Below are 16236 nucleotides of genomic sequence, written 5' to 3' on the forward strand. Positions count from 1 at the left end.
TTTGCTGCTGGGAGACAAAGTAGGAAGCATAATGGTTAAACCCAAAAGAAGAAATCAAGATACCTGGCCTTGATTTATTTGATATTTTATTGGGAGAGGCTGTCCTTTTATAGACTTCCAATGATCACTCAGTCTTCTGCAGCTTCATGAGTCACAAAGCTTTGTCTTTACATTTAAAAAATATTACACAACCCTCAAAATCATGAGAGTTGATAACAGCCTGTTCCCCACCTAGTTTCCTGTCTGGTTCCCTGCAGCATAAAAAGACAGGGAGGGATTCCAGATTCACCTCCTCAATGCCTCCTACCCTCCTCTCTTTCACATCTGTCAGTCTCTGCTCTCTCAGCTTTCATGTCCTGTTAATTACACGAAGATTACAATCAGTGGCAAAACCATTCTGCCAAAAAAATAAGATGTGACCCTACTAAACTCTGTGACTTATATTGTCTCTATTCTGAGAAAACTTCAGAAGATATTAAAAATCTGTCACACAAACATGGTGTGCTCCCATCTGAGAACAGGAACACTACGTTGTCAGAGAAACAGGAAAATTTAGCCTAAAAGTTATGGATTAGGACTGTATCCTTCATAGTTAGAAACATAGATAGTTCATGACTATCTAGTCCAGTATATAATACAACCTAGGTCTCTAAGTGGAGAGTATGTGCAGCAGAATTTCTCTTTGTTGGAATGGTTTTCCTCAGGTTATTATTCTATTCCTAACACAAATATATAAATATATGTGTGACTACTCATAGACACATATTAATATTTATATTGAATTTATTATATGTTTTGTCTAGTTTCTGAAATCCTTTTTCTTTTTTAGCATCGACTTAAAAAACCTCTTTTAGGTTCTTATTTTAATCTGTTCTACCGCATATGTCATTTAAGGCAGTTGTGATTTTCCTGTAGCAATTTTAAAGAAAGGTATGGATTTTCAGGAAGGAGGTGATGAAATGGAAGGTCCTTAGAGGATGGTACGGATGAGAATCTGAACAAATTTGCACCTAGGACATGCTCAGGGATATTATCCTGTCCCTGAGAGCATTTCTGGGAACAGCAACCTGTGAAGCTTATGCTTAAAGCTTTCCTCAGTAATTTTCATAGTGTGAAATAAAAAGTTGTGACAGTTAAAATTGAAAAAGCTTTCCAGAGGCATCACAAGCTCTTCTTAGGTCATTAGAGAAGCAGGTACTTAAAAATACCTCAATGCTGAGTACCATGGTGGCCACAGTTCAGCCACACCTTGGAAAACAAGGTCATTTCCATAAGTGCCAAATTGTGGATTTAAGGTATTTAAGATTAGACTCCTTTAGGAAAAGGTACTGCTCAGATCTTACTGACTCTATTAGTTCTTGCTCCAATGAGATGGGAAAAACACAATGCTATAGCTTTTCTTCTTGAGCAAGGAAGTATTGCCATGTTGTCTCCACCCTCAAAATGTTTGTCCTCAGGCAATGGCTGTAGAGGGCCATGATAAAGAAGATCTGGGAAAGATTGTGCTCCTCCAGTGTGCACCAGGACTTCCAGCATCATTTCAGCACTTCCGAGAGGGCTATAAAGGGCTGCGAAGAGCTGCCCCACCTTCTGCTGGTGGTCTCAGGCGAGGCCAATCAGCTGACAAGGGGGCAGCACCCAGCACTACCTAGAGGGATATGAAGGGCTGCGAAGAGCTGCCCCACCTTTTGCTGGTGATATCAGGTGAGGCCAATCAGTTGATAAGAGGGCGGCACCCAGCACTGCTGAGAGGGCTAGAAAGGGCTGCGAAGAGTGCCAGCGACTCAGAGCATGGTGAGCAGGAGCAGGCAAATAGAACGTGGCACGGCAGTTAGCGAGGCAGTTCACGCAAGCAGGGCAAGCAGGAGGGGCACAGCCACCTCCCAGCGCTCTTGACGGAGCAATGGTCTCCAAAAAAGCAAAACCTGGTGCTGTTTAGATGCAGGGTGTGTCCACACAGACGGAACCCCTGAAGAGAGACAGCAAGAGGGATGTAGGTGTTCAGGCCTCTGGCTGTGTAGAGTGTCTGAGCCTCTTGTTAGCACCAGAGGACAGTGTGAGTGGGGTCTGTGTGCGATGCGAGCAGGTGAATGACTTGCTATGCAGAGCTCAAGGAGGAGGTAGAGAGATTTAGAAATATTAGGGACAGTGAAAGGGAAATTGATTGGTGGAGTCACACCCTTTCTAACCCAAAAGAAGTCCAGAAGGAGATGGTGAAGCCCTGCCCCTCATGCCATCAGGCAGCTGGAGCAAACCAGGTGGATAGGAGGGAATGGAAACAGGTCGCTCATTGGAGAGGCAAAAGAATTCCCTCCCAACCCCCACCATCTCCCTATGTGCCGTTAGAGAACAGATATGAGGCTCTGGACTCAGAGAATCAGGCAGAGGACGGACAAGAGGAAGATCTGTCTGGAAGGTCTCCTGGTCGCCCCCCGTCTACCAGATGGGTTACAACTACAGCTACAAAGAAAAAACAGAAGGGTAGTTGTAGTTGGTGACTCCCTTCTGAGGGGAACTGAGGCCCCTATATGTCAACCGGACCCATCCCACAGGGAGGTCTGCTGCCTTCCTGGAGCCCGGGTGAGGGATATTAGTAGGAGACTCCCCCAGCTAATTCAGCCCTCTGGCTATTATCCACTGTTGGTAGTCCAGGCTGGCAGTGATGACATTAATGGAAGAAGTACTAAGACAATTAAAAAGGACTTCAAGGCACTGGGTCATTTAGTTGATGGGTCAGGAGCACAGGTGGTGTTTGCCTCAATTCCTGCAGTAGCAGAGATGAGTGAGGAGAGGAGTAGGAAAACCTATTATATCAATAGGGGGCTAAGGGATTGGTGCCACCAGCGGAACTTTGGGTTTTTTGATCATGGGCCAAATTTTATCAAACCTAGTCTCTTCAAACCAGATGGGCTTCATCTATCTAGCAAGGGCAAAAGGACTGTAGCCTATAAGTTGGTGGGGCTGATAAGGAGGGCTTTAAACTAGGTTTGAAGGGGGATGGGGTCGAAACCGGGCTCTCCAGAAAGGAGCCCAAGGGTGGACAGCCCAAGTTAAGAGCCAAATCAGCAGCCCAGCTGAAGTGCATGTACACCAATGCACCCAGCATGGGCAACAAACAGGAGGAGCTGGAAGCCATCATGCAGCAGGAAAGCTACGATATAGTCGCTATCACGGAAACGTGGTGGGATGACTCCCATGACTGGAGTGCTGCCATGGGTGGCTACAGGCTCTTCAGGAGGGACAGGCAGGGTAGGAGAGGTGGAGGGGTAGCTCTATATGTTAGAGAGTCTCTTGGCTCTGTAGAAGTTGAAATCAGTAATGATAAGGTTGAGTGCCTGTGGATCAGAATCAGAGGGAAGGCCAACAAGGCTGATATCCTGGTGGGAGTCTGTTACAGACCACCCAATCAGGATGATGAGGGTGATGAGTTATTCTACAAGCAGCTGGCGGATGTTTCAAAATCGTCAGCCCTTGTTCTCATGGGTGACTTTAACCTGCTGGATATCTGCTGGGAACTCCACACAGCAGAGAGGAGGCAGTCTAGGAAATGCATTGAGTGTATAGAGGATAATTTCCTGCTCCAGCTGGTAAATGAGCCTACCAGGGATGGAGCCCTGCTAGACCTCCTGTTCACAGAGAGGGGCTGGTGGGACATGTGGTGGTCAGTGTATGTCTGGGACACAGTGATCACAAAATAATAGAATTTTCAATACTCAGGGATACAAGGAGGGCCATCAATAAAACCTCTACATTGGACTTCCTGAGGGCAGATTTTGGCCTATTCAGAAGAGTGATTCAGAGTGTACCCTGGGAAACAGCCCTTGAAAACAAAGGCGTCCAGGAGGAATGGACGTACTTGAAGGAGCAAGTTTTGAAAGCACAGGAGCAGGCTGTCCCGGTGTGCCGAAAGGCGAGCTGGCGGGGAAGATGACTGGTCTGGCTGAACAGGGAGATTTTGAAAGAAATTAGGGTAAAGAAGAGAGCCTAACGATTATGGAAAAAAGGGCTAACTACTCATGAAGAATTTAGGGATATAGTTAGGTTGTGTAGAAAGAAAATTAGAGAGACAAAGGCACAGCTTGAACTGAATCTCGCCACCTCTGTGAAGGATAACAAAAAGTCCTTCTACAGATTCATTAGCAGCAAAAGGAGGGGCAGGGAAAACCTCCATTCTCTACTGGACATGGGCAGGAATATAGTTATCAAAGATGAAAAAAAGGCCGAGGTATTTAACACCTTCTTTGCCTCAGTTTTCAACAGTAAGACAGGTTGTCCTGAGGACAGCTGGCTTCTGGAGCTTGTAGAAAGAAACAAGAATCTGAACAGCCCCCCTGTAATCCAGAAGGAAACAGCCAGTGACCTACTGAGCTGCTTGGATCCCCACAAATCTATGGGATGAGATGGGATCCACCCAAGGGTGATGAGGGAGCTGGCAGAAGAGCTTGCCAAGCCTCTCTCTATCATCTACCAACAGTCCTGGCTCACCGAGGACATCCCAGATGACTGAAAGTTGGCGAATGTCACGCCAATCCACAAAAAGGGCTGGAAGGAGGACCCGGGAAACTACAGGCCCCTCAGCCTGACCTCAGTGCCTGGCAAGGTTATGGAACAGGTCGTCCTGGGTGCAATCACATAGAACCTACAGAATGGGCAAGGGATTAGACCCAGCCAGCACAGGTTTAGGAAGGGCAGGTCCTGTCTGACCAACCTGATCTCCTTTTATGATCAGGTGACCCGCCTGGTGGATGAGGGGAAGGCTGTGGATGTGGTCTACCTGGACTTCAGCAAGGCCTTTGACACCATCTCCCACAGCATTCTCCTGAAAAAGCTGTCAGCCCACAGCTTGGACAGGGGCACTCTGCGCTGGGTTAGGAACTGGCTGGACGGCCGGGCCCAGAGAGTGGTGCTGAACAGTGCTGCATCCAGTTGGTGACCGGTCACTAGTGATGTCCCCCAGGGATCAGTGTTGGGCCCAGTTCTATTTAATATCTTTATTGATGATTTAGATGAGGGGATTGAGTCCATCATCAGCAAATTTGCAGATGACACTAAGCTGGGGGGGAGTGTGGATCAGCTGGAAGGCAGGAGGGCTCTGCAGAGGGACCTGGACAGACTGGAGAGTTGGGCTGATTCCAACGGGATGAGGTTCAACACGGCCAAGTGCCGGGTCCTGCACTTTGGCCAGAACAACCCCATGGGGAGCTCCAGGCTGGGCACAGAGTGGTTGGAGAGCAGCCAGACAGAGAGGGACCTGGGAGTCTGGATTGACAGGAAGCTGAACATGAGCCAGCAGTGTGCCCAGGTAGCCAAGAAGGCCAATGGCATCCTGGCCTGTATCAGGAACAGCGTGGCCAGCAGGTCCAAGGAAGTGATTCTGCCCCTGTACTCAGCGCTGGTGAGGCCACACCTCAAGTACTGTGTCCAGTTCTGGGCCCCTCAGTTCAGGAAGGAGATTGAGGTCCTGGAGCAGGTCCAAAGGAGGGCAACCAGGCTGGTGAAGGGACTTGAGCACAGATCCTATGAGGAGAGGCTGAGGGAACTGGGGCTGTTCAGCCTGGAGAAGAGGAGGCTCAGAGGAGACCTCATCACTCTCTACAACTCCCTGAAAGGAGGTTGTAGCCAGGGGGGGGTTGGTCTCTTTTCCCAGGCAACCCTCAGCAAGACAAGAGGGCACGGTCTCAAGTTGTGCCAGGGCAGGTTTAGGTTGGACATTAGAAAGAATTTCTTTACAGAGAGGGTGATCAAGCATTGGAATGGGCTGCCCTGGGAAGTGGTGGATTCTCTGTCCCTGGAGATATTTAAAAAGAGACTGGATGTGGCACTCAGTGCCATGGGCTGGGAACCACGGAGGGAGTGGATCAAGGGTTGGACTTGATGATCTCTGAGGTCCCTTCCAACTCAGCCAATTCTATGATTCTATGATTCAGGGGAGAAAGATCTGCCTTCTACTCAGTTTCTGAGCAGAGGGTCAGTGGCTGTGGGGAGCAGGGCTTGCTATGGGACACATACTATGTGCAGAACTTTGGCCAGCATAGCTCTGGTAGAAATTGAGATACAAGGGAGGAGTGGAAGCTGTGAAGCTTTTCTCTGCCCTTAATTTCTTTCTTCTGTTTTTGCTTCTTCTCATGTCTACTCTGTTTTTTCTATCCATTCTCTTGCTCCTCTTCCATCAGCCCCTCATCCCTCTACCCTTCCTGACAGTCTTATTGCAGATTGGAGCTGTGTCACAATTTGCCATCTGTCATCCTTAATGGTACCCACTCTCAGCAGTGGGTAGGAGGAGCAGTAATATTTGATGTCTTTCTTACAGCCTCAACTGTCCAGTGTCACGTGGAAGTCTTTATTATCTGCATTTTCTGAAGCAAAGATGAAACTCTATTTCCTTTTCAGGTAGCTGCAGAACCATCCTTGATTTCACAAGAGGCGCTTTTGGTGCAAAGTGGTGTCAAAGCTTCAGATAAATGCTGAAAATGTGACAGAGGGCCTCCTAAAAGCTCCAAACAACTGAGCAAACTTAGGAAACAATAAATGTAGACCCCTCTTTTGTGCAACATTTATATGTTCTTGAAGACAGGTGCATGATTTCCTGGGTGCAGGATCAGGATTTGGACCTGAAGGAGCTGGCTGTGTTACAAGTCTTCTATTTGCCATCCTTTGTGTCTTGTTGGCTTAGATCCCAGCCTCTTGCTATTGTACAGTGAATACCAAAGCATGCTGTTGACTATAGCTGAGACTTTTTGATACTAGGACAGTGAAAATTATGCTAATCTAACAGAAAAAAAGATGAAACTCATCTTGAGAACCCCACATGGATAGAAGTTTAGCAAAATATCTTCCTACCTTCTAATGATAACACAGATGACGCCACTTGCTGCAGCTATCAGAAAAGCTAAAACAGAGCCTGCTTCTGCAGGCAGCTGCTTCAGGACTGAGAAAATAAGCTTTCCAGGAAGAAAATTAAAACAGTGTATTTTTTGTGCTGTAAGACAACCAAAGACATTCTGAGCAGAAATACTTGCAGTTTTTAGAGCTGACAAGCTGTGCGTCCTCATTCAGCTATCAGCCAACGGATGATCTGCTGTGGTGTCAAAGGACAGGAGCCAGCTGAAGGCTGTGATTGCTCATAATTACCCAGGAGTAGGCTATTTTATGTGGGCTTTGCATAGGGAATATCAGGTCTTTGAAGACTAACCAAGATGTCTGGTTCTGGATAATGTGATGAGCTGAATTAAAATCTTATAGCACATTTTTTAAAACCCTGGGCTCAAGTTGACAAAACAGATTTAGGATGCCACATGTGTTGCTCAGTCTGTCATAAAAGGGAAACGGCTTCCTTTTAAAGGGCAAGACAGGAATATCTCTACCCGTGAAATATTTTCAAATACTTGTCACTGTATATAATGTCCAGTCTATCCCAGTGATGAAGTCTTCCATTTGTCTAAAGCTGTTTTATTAAGTCCCTAGGATTAAGTTCTTTCTTGCAGTATTGCAATAGTAGCAAACAAGGAAAGGGAGGCAGGAGGGAAATTCTCTTAGAAGCAGGAAAATCCTCCTTCTCTAACCTAAGTGACTGATCTTCTTTAAGCTGGAACATCCCTGGCTCAGGGTCAGATATGTCGTGGTTCAGCTGGTGTAGCACTGTGCTTGGCCAGCCTGGAAAAAGTAAAAGGAATCTTCTGTCTTCCAATTATTACATTCCAGAAACAAATAAAAAAAATAAACACTGCTTTTTCTCATTTCTAACTTCTAAGACAAAAGTTGGATGATTCTGACTTGAAAACACTACCACAAAATGACCCAAAGGGAGTAAAAATGCTTAGACTACTTCTCCACACAGACTAATACCCATTCCTATCCTGGAAGGATTAAAGCAGTGTAGCAAATTCAAGCTTCAAGAGGAGACAGAGGGTGAGGATGAGAAGAGATCAAGTTTCCTTCTCTTCCTGGTGACCAATGCTAGAAAGTGCTGAAATCAAAGTGGTTTCCTCAAGCATGTATTTTCACCTTAGCTGTGCAGTGCAGACATAGTTTGAATCATCAGGTAAACTGTTTTGAACCTAATGGTTACTGAAAAAGAGGCACAACATTAGGAGATACAGGATTTAACTCTGGTTAAAACTTAATTCATTTTGAGAAGGACCATTAATTTGTACACAACTGCTCTTTCCAAGTAACTCCCTATGATAAAAAGCCTTTACACTGTTGGGCTGTTGAGAAATTCCAGTAGTGTCAGAGTAGATACAAAATTAGTTTAATTGTCTAAAGTGATGGAGAAAAAGCATTAGAAAATTTTAGAAGAATTTACCCAAGCCCTAAGCATCCTATTCCAAATCTGCCCAGAATTCACTTTCAGTAATATTGGTTAATACTGTATAATAAGTGCCTGAAAAAGCAGACCACACATTTACATGGATTTGACTGCAAATTCTCACTGTGCAAGAGGTAGAAACATGAAAGCTGACTCAGGCTGCTACATCCTAAAAAGTCCATTAGAAAATACCAGGACCTACCTTCCTTTCCAAAGGTTTATCTTGCCTTTGTAAGGATGGGGTTCTCATGAAAGCAATTTTTAGGCTAGCTCTTATTGTCTCACAGCTGAAATGAAGCCAAAACTTTCTGAAGTCAACAGAAAGATTTCTGTTACTTCTGGATGTCTGATTGCACCATATTGATGCAAAGACACAACAGAAGTAGCCTGGCACTGACATGGTGACAAAGACAGTGAGGTTTTAGCTCTTGTGTGAGAAGTAAGCTGAGCCTGCTGGTTTTGGCCTGCAGGCACCTTTAGATTTGCCTCTTAAAGCTGTTATTTTATGGAAAAACTATCCCTCCAACCACATTACAAGCTGGACAACTCCATCAGCTCTGCTCCTCTGTAATCCAAAGCCAGGGACCTGAAGTTTTGTGATATGCTGAGATCAGCAGAACAGAACATTGACTCTACCCTCTTGTTTGCACTTGAGAAATGGTATTTCCAGGGAAATGCATGTGCCGGGCGATGCCCACGAGATGGCAGCCTGTGCAATAGAAAAATGGGCCCTGTTTGTGCCTGAAGGAAAAAATGATTATCCTTCCCTCTGAAGGCAAAAGCAGCCTGTTCTCTGCAGCCCCGGCCAACACAGTCTGCACAAAGTTGAAGTGTTGGGATGATGCCCTGCAGATGTGCCAGCTCCCACCTGTGCCTCAGGAACTGATGGTTGGAGAGCAGGTGGGATGCTCTGACAAGCATGGAAATGCCACAGAGAAACCAGGCAAGCCAGGATGTTTTAGAGGGATGGCAGGAAGGTTTGAACGCTGAAAACAGAGTCTGGAGGAGGGATATAGTGAAAGAGAACTAGGAGGCAGACAGACAAAAAGTACTTTGTGCTGATCAGCAGCAAAAGAGCTTTGAGTTTGCAGAGCAATAAATATACATGAGCACAGGAGAGTGCTGATCCTTCTCTGACTTTGCATAAAACAGTATCTCTGTTCTCTGTTTCTTGGTGCCATCAGCTTACAGGTTTCAGAAAAATACGCATTCATTCATCCTGGACACAGTCCTACATGAGGCTAGCAACTCAATTTAATCCCAGATGGCTACATCTTTCTTGGGTAAAGTAACACGGACACAAAGGGCAGATTGTGCTCTTATGTGTTGACCACCTACAGCCTTGTAGCATCCTAAGGACTTAATGGTGGTACAGGTAAGGTTGCAGATAATTTACCATCTTGCCTCACTAGCTAAGGGCATGAATCAGAGGATACCACACAACCACCACACACAACACACAAGATGGAAATATGGAAAGGTTTGCATTTTTTTCAAAAGAGAAGTCAAAAGTCAGCTCCATGGTAAAGAGCTAGAGGTGTGCAAGAGAAGACAGTGGAGGGGCTCTTAATAAAAGAAACACAGATGCTGAAATGTGCTGTCAAGCCTTCTCGTGCTATTTGAGCCCTGCAGTGAATGATTCAAGAGGCAGCAGCTACTACTCACCCACCCACACATGGTCACAAGCCTCACTTACATTATTAAGAAGGAATTAATCAATGAATCTGGTTTTCTCCTAAAATGTAAAAGCCCACAGAAAATGAGGATTGGCTTCTCTGATATAGCTCAGTCTTCAGCTGCCAAAAGTGCTGTCAAATGTGCCATCTCTGAGCAACTGAGTAGGGGTTGGCCCTTCAGTGAGTGAGACAGCACATAAGGCCAGCTTCAAGGTTGAGAGGGGGAGAACATGGTTGGCAGGACCAGGTCTTTGTAGGAAACAGGATGCAAATGTTATTCTTCAGGGCAGGTTCTAACCTCTTCTGCCTTCCTCCTGATGTAGTTGTACTTTTATGAGGTAATACAGGACCCATTTTTTCAGAAGCTGTGTGTTTAACTATACCCTTCAGCTGAGCAGTTTTCCTGACTCAGGATCTTTGCTTCCTCCCCTTCTGCATCTCTGGTGAGAAATTGCAACTGCACAACTACAGAAATATAGGGGCTCATTTTTCCAGCCTTGGCAGTGTGTAGGAGATCCTTTGGACTGGCAACCTCCCAGTCATAATGTACTGAAATGTCATTCTGCTCCCGGGTGAAGCTTGGATTCTTCCCAGCTTGTCTTCTCCCTTGGCTTGCACCATCTGTGCATCTTGCCTTCAACTCCTGGCATGCAGGTGCAAAAAGGTGTAGAAGAAAGTGCTCTTGTTAATGCTGGAAAAGTGCAAATAGATGTACTTTAAATCCTGAAGGGCTGGACTTTGCTTAGGTCCTTCTGCTTTGTTCTTGCCATCGTGAAAATAGCATATTGTGAAAGGGCACCCTAATGAAAGGGAGCTGCTTTGGAATAGTGCAGTCAGTGTTCAAAGCTTCCTGACAGGACTTCAGCTGCTCAGAGTCACTCTAAACTGTATCATTTTTAATGCTTCTCACAGATGGCCAAATGGCTCTGAGCATAACTTTAATGACTTGGATTTGGAAGTTCAGTATCTTAGGTTTTAATGATAAATTTTGTACATGGATTTTGGCCATTGCCTTCCTTTGGCATTTGTTTTGGTTTTGTTGGGGTTTTCTTGAGGGCTTTTTTTTTTCTGTCTTTTTTCTTGGGTGTTTTTCTGTTTGTTTGTGGTTTTGGGGTTTTTTTGTTTGTTTGGCTTTTGGGTTTTTGTTTTTGGTTTGGTTTTTTTTTTTGGTTGGTTGGTGTGGTTTCGGTTTGGGTTTGGGTTTCTTTTGAGAGATTTCTAAGGGTGGCAGCCAGGAACAGGGAACAAGAATTTGACTCAAATTCAAGGTGCCACAGAGTGGCTCAGTTCTGTGATGATGTTCCTGCTTCTGAAACAGACTTCCTTTCTAGACAAGCCCACTGGCATTGCTCTGACAGTGCCCAGGGATATCCACACAATCCTATTTCAGACCAGTGAGAATTGAAGCTATCACTCAGCTAGCAATTGGATTGTTTTGAAGCTGAGTTCTTATCTGGTTTGCTAAAGAATATCATGTGTCTGAAAGCTTGGATGTAACACAGAGGCTGGTAAATAAAGAATGCCAGGATGCAGAGCTCAGTGTTGACATACAAGTGAAGCTGTCTTCTGAGCACCAAATTCTCTGCCTGGCAGCAACAGTGAGACACAGCTCACCTAAATTTGCTCAGCTACTTTTTTTCTTTAAGACCATAATTTTTAGTAAATGTTTTTTTAATCAAATAGTTTCTGATAAGAATTTATTTTCCTAAGGGAAATAGAAAAGACTTGAATATGTCTGAAGAAAATAAGAAAAAAACCTGCACCATGAACTTGTGTGTTCTACTTTCCAAAGCATTTTGGTTTCCTTCCTGAACTGTCATTTGACATCCAAAGGAAAGGCACTGGCAAAACCTGGTAGAGCCAAGTTTGGGCATTACAGCCTCAGAACCAACACTGATCCCTAGACCTGCAGGGTCTGCATCCTAGACATGGAAGAAAGGAAAATCTGTTTGTTACCCTGTTATGCCCATACTAAAGGAGAAGAGCAGATACCTTGCAGTGGTCAACAGGGACCCAAATGCAGCTTTGTGCAGCCCTGTCCTGATTAAAAAATTACATCACTACATTACAGCTTTAACTTACATCACAGAGCTTTATCAACACAGATGTGGGCAAATCACTGCTGCTCTGTGCCCAACCTGCTCTCCCTGTTCTCTCTTAGCAAGCCCTTTTCTTCCTTGGTATGTGTTGTGATGGTAATAAGAGTGGTTCTGGCCTCTCTGGAGACTGCCCATTCCTCACCAGGCAGGTTCACTAGGCAGAATCCAAGAATTATTGGATGGTATCCTGAAGTAGACTGGATATTATGGCAGACACAGAGGAATTAAGCACCAGCGCAGAAGTCAGCATCTGCTTTATTCAAGTCAGAAGACATTCTTAATGTTCATGAAGTGAATCACGCGTCAAGCACTTTGTTGTGCAGGGAGATGAAGAAGAAAAAACAGCTTAATATTGCACAACAGGGTCTGTAGATTTGCTGGTCTCAGTTCAAGTTTTATTTTGTTCTTCCATAAAATCATGCATTAGCAATAAGATTTATACTAGGCCAGTTCCTTAGGAGTCTCTTACTGCTAACTTATTTTTAAAATTTTTTTTAAAAGAGGTAAATTTAAATAAAAATATAGCCATTTACAAGCAACCAATATATTCAATAACATTTCCATCTGTGGTACATTTAAGCTAGAAATTCAGAAATTAGAAACTCTGGAGTGCCAGAGTCTTTAGAATGCTGTCTCCATTTGTTTTTCTTCTAGCCTGAATTTTCGTAACAGTTACATTTGGGTTTCAGTTATACAGTGCACTGTCTGATGAATATTAAACAAGGTCTACATACATTTATTGGGTTCACTTTTACAGACTCTGCCTTTACAGAGGTTGGTTTTTTGTGTTTTGTTTTGGTTTTGGGTTGGTTTTTTTTTTTTGACGCTGCCCTTCTTGGTGCCCTCTCTTCCATTCTTTTATTGTTCCCAGGTTGTTGTGAGAGACAAGCGCAAGACAGGATGAGAACTGTTACAGTTTGCAAGGAAATTATACAGGGTAGAAAATCAATAGTTAGATGCTCCCTGGGACCACCTAAAATTTCTTTGAAGAATAATTAGCCTGCAATAGACCTCTGGTAGCTGGAATTCCTGCTCAATTCTGTACACATAAGATAAATGTGCTCTGGGATAAGCAGTGTGCTTTGAGGTCCCTTTGCTGGTCTGGGGGAATGGTTTGTGTGAAGAGAGTGAAGGAATTAGCCAGAAGAGGTATGGAAGCAAGCCTGGCTGGCCACATCCATCCAGGGCTCAGAAACAAGCAACAAACAATGAGAAACAGGGGGAACTGAGCAGAGTGAAACACAGAGGGGAGTTAGTGCTGGGGCTCAGCACCTGATTTTCCAGGTGACTCTGTTCAAATGGCAATTGGCCACTGGGCTGGCAGTGCCATGGAGTAGTCAAGTGGCTACTGGTATTGGAGGACCAAGCCCACAGGCAGGTCAACAGGTGTAAATGATTCCTTTGATAAAGCAGCATCAGTCAGCAGATCTCCAGGGCTGTGTTGAAGCCAGATCGTGAAGGATTCCTGAAGTTGGAGGAGAGGCTGAAGAGCAGCAGAAGACTTCTGTTGAGTCCCATCACTGAGTGCTGACTTATTGTCAGCACCTATTGTATGGATGACCATTTTCAGCATGCTGCTTCCTCATGAGTTATTGCTGCAGGTAACCCTAAAGTTGGGAGATGAAGTGTGAGGTTTAACAGATTTGTTGGTTTAAACTGATCTGGCAGAGTTGACCTAGGAGTCTGAGTAGTCATGCTCTTGAAAGCTGCCAGCACTCTGTATTTCTGAGACATAAAAATACCCTTGAAATGCATAGAAAACTGCTATGAGAGGAATCAAGAACTGTTACTCACAGAGTCAGTGACATCTGATCAGTTCATTAGCTCTTTAGAAGAAAGGATTAATGAGGCTGAAAAGCTTGCTGGTGGCATAATATAACAGGTATTAAGATATGAGAGGTTTGAGAAAGATAGAACAAAGGTAGGTAATAAAGCAGCACAATAGCAACAGAAGTCATCATGGCAGGGATGATCACAGGGTAACAGAGCACGATCCCTGCTTTTCATTAATCCATAGAGATCACTGTTTAGTATTTGTTGGTATTTGCATCCTTTAAGTCATGAGCATTGTATGAAAAGATGCCTTTGTTTTGCTTGGGTTTGTTGTTGTTTTTTTTTAAATTACATCTATTCTTAGGAGCTAGAAAAACATTGAAGCACGGGTAAAGTTAAGACATGTGACTCATCCCCCCCCTACAGCTACAGATGTCTCTCACTCTTGCAATTAAATGTGTGCTAAAGTGGTCTGTTGGAAGAGAGCCCAGGAGTACTGTGTGCAGGTTTGATCTCTGTGGTATGAAAGTGGCACTAACAAATAGGTCTAGAATTATAGACCTGTCAGCTTAGCTTCAGTTCCTGGAAAAACACCAGAACAAATAACCAAACTATTTGTGAGCACCTCAAAGAAAATGAGGGGATGAGTAGCAGGCAGCATAGAACTGTTTGAAATGCAAGAGTTTCAGACCAATCTAATTTCCTATTATGATAGTGCAACACCTTGAGATTGGTTTGAATTTTGGAGCTGTTTTGCATCCATTTTTAAAAGGATGGTGTGGAGGAATATATCTGGGTGAAAAGCTGGTTGGCAGAATGAAAGAAGAGTGTATTTCGGGGAGTTTCTGAGGGTGCTGTTTTGTGTGCTTGTCTTTTGCTTCCATATGTGATCTGGCTGGTGGAAGAGGGAGTATGCAGGACTTTTGCCACTATGGCAAGTGCCATAATCTTTGCAGCCAGCTCTGTGCTTGCTAGCAGGACCACAGCAATGGCTTCTGGCCAATGTCCTTTAAGGCTGGAAGAGAGCTGAGCATGAAAAGGACTGGTCTAAGGTCTTAGAGGACTTGATCTGCCAGGAAAGATTCAGAGGGTTTCATCCTCAGGAGAGGGTGGCTGAGGGGGACACTGAATCTCCTCCAGAACATCAGCAGCAGCTGCAAAGGAAAAGGGGAATTACTTGGTTTTCCTCACCCTGGCAGTTAAGGCAAGAAGCTGTTGGCTAAACAATTTCAAGCGGTAATTAGGCTACTTGATTTTTAGTAATTAATCTGATATTAATGGAGTGTGAAGGACTGGAGCAAAGTCCCTGGAAGAGATGAGCCTCAGACATTTTGAAAATAAACTAGAACTCTTGACTGTCAGGAATAGCCTTTGCGAATCCTCCCTTACACAGGTGGATGGACTAAATTACTCTGGAAATCCCCTCTAGACTTCTGGTTCTGCTAGAGGTAATTTACACAAGTTTACCAGCATAAATTCAGGTTAATTTAACTAAGTCACTGCCTCGTATTGATGGAAAGGCAATGTTGCCTTCCAGCAATACCAGCTATAGATATCCAGAGGATTTCCACTTTGGTTCTGAGCAATGTTAAATGTGTAAGGACAGAGATGAGGAGGGTAAAAGTACACAAAGCAACTAGTAAGCCTCAATATCTTATTATATATTAGTGGTCCATCAAATGTTATTAGCATTGATAACATTTAGGCTCATCTTCCTTTCATCTACACTTCCTCGCAGAGTCTGCCTAATGTTTTGCATCTTTCTTCCTCCCCCTCCCACTAGTTAATTTCTGGATTCTCAAGCTCTTCTTATTTTTACTCAAAGGCAATTTCTTCCTTACAGCTGTCTGCACATAAAATCTCCATAAAATGTGCAAGTAGGAAACCAGTATGCAACGTTTCACTTCACCCGTGACACTGTAATCACAAAATGTTAGGGGTTGGAAGGGACCTTGAAAGATCATTAAGTCCAACCCCCATGCCAGAGCAGGGCCACCTGGAGTAGGTCACACAGGAACATTTCCAGGCACGTTTTTAGTGCTTCCAAAGACAGAGACAATCATCATGATTGTGTTCTATTTGAAAGCTCCATTCCTGTTACCTGCAGGAATCCTGAGTTCTTTTTGTCTTGTTTCTTCCTTAAGAGAAGAGATATGGTATCCTACCAGGATATTTAAGTCAGACACTTGTTTCATTTCTTTATTTATATATCATTGAGAACTTATGAGTCCTTAAGCTAAGAAATTGCATCCTTGCATTCAAAAAAGAGGAGTACTACAAATATAGAAGAACAAGGATAACAGACTTTTTGATCAGCTTCTGGATTTGCTTTTTGGACAAATTCATCAGAGAGCACTTTCCTTGAATTCTCATTGAGAGA

The sequence above is a fragment of the Heliangelus exortis genome, chromosome 3 (genome assembly GCF_036169615.1).
Source record: "Heliangelus exortis chromosome 3, bHelExo1.hap1, whole genome shotgun sequence".
Taxonomy (NCBI): Eukaryota; Metazoa; Chordata; class Aves; order Apodiformes; family Trochilidae; genus Heliangelus; species Heliangelus exortis.